Source organism: Orycteropus afer, unplaced genomic scaffold, assembly GCF_000298275.1.
Source record: "Orycteropus afer afer isolate SDZICR_OR568_19922 unplaced genomic scaffold, OryAfe1.0 scaffold00262, whole genome shotgun sequence".
NCBI classification, from domain to species: Eukaryota; Metazoa; Chordata; class Mammalia; order Tubulidentata; family Orycteropodidae; genus Orycteropus; species Orycteropus afer.
The window spans coordinates 2,593,276-2,594,441 of NW_006921849.1; the positions used below are offsets into that span (position 1 = coordinate 2,593,276).

The window sequence follows — 1,166 nt, forward strand, 5'->3', positions numbered from 1 at the left end:
TTCCAAGGCACCTATGGGTAGATTCAAACAGCCAACCTTCAGCTAATAGTTGAGGCTTAACCACCCAAAGATGTAGGCATTAAACCAAAAAAAAAAAAAAAAAAAATTAAACCCACTGCCTTCGAGTGGATTCCAACTCATAGCAATCCCCACTGACTTTCCAAGGCTGTAAAGCTTTACAGAAGTAGATTGCCTCATCCTCATCCCATGGAGTGGCTGGTGGGTTTGAACCATGAACCTTCTGGTTAACAGCCAAATACCTTAGGCACTGTACCACCAGAGCACCTTTAACATAGTAAAAGCTTTTGTTAACATTGTTGCAGACACCAGAGCCTTGAAAATACCTTTCAAGCTGTTTGCCTCCAGTCTGAGAGGGTTGACCGAGAACTCCACACCTTCAAGAGTCTATTCCCTCATATATGTAACCTTGCAAAATTCACAACCTGTGAGAAAAAGTGTTAACTTTTTGTTCAAATGTACACAGACGTGGGTAGAAAATTAGTTCAATGTTCAAAATTTTGCAACTCTGGCTATTTTTCTGTCTTTTTTTTTTAAGTGGCAATTTATATATTCCATTTTCTTGACTGACTGAAATGAACAAACGGAAGAAACAAACCCATTGCCATCCAGTCAGTTCTGACTCCTGGCGACCCGGGTGTTACAGAGCAGAACTTCCCCAGAGGGTTTCCTTCCTTGTGATCTTTATGAAAGCAGGCCACCAGAGCTTTCTTCTGCAGTGTCACTGGGTGGGTTTGAACCACCAACCTATGGGTTTATCATCAAGAGCAAACCATCTGTGCCACCCAGGGACTTCTTTAACTGATTGACAGGAGGAGTACGTTGTGTGCTAAAACTAGAGGGACACCCTTCGTAAAATTCTGCTTACAGTTTTTAAGGAATGAAACAAAAAGGTGATATTTAGCATCCCGGGAAAAAAGGAAAAGAAAAAGAGAAAATAGGAAAGTCATGAACAAATTGATGGAAGTAAAGTCTCCCTCAGTTTATAGCTAATACTCATGTTTGCAAATTAAGGAATGTCTAACCAGAAGGCTGGCAGTTCAAACCCACCGGCCACTCCTCGGAAGGAAGGTTGGGCAATCTACTTCTGTAGTGATACTGCCTCGGAAACCCAAGGAGGGGTCGCTATGAGTTGGGTCCCACTTGAC

At 42.3% G+C, this 1,166-nt stretch overlaps 1 protein-coding gene across 1 annotated transcript in view; it reads left to right on the forward strand.

The window, feature by feature from the left end:
* The window catches only part of PROM1 (prominin 1), a 139,793-nt gene that overhangs the window by 105,725 nt on the left and 32,902 nt on the right, over nucleotides 1–1,166 (forward strand). The gene's annotated exons all lie outside the window — the stretch shown is intronic.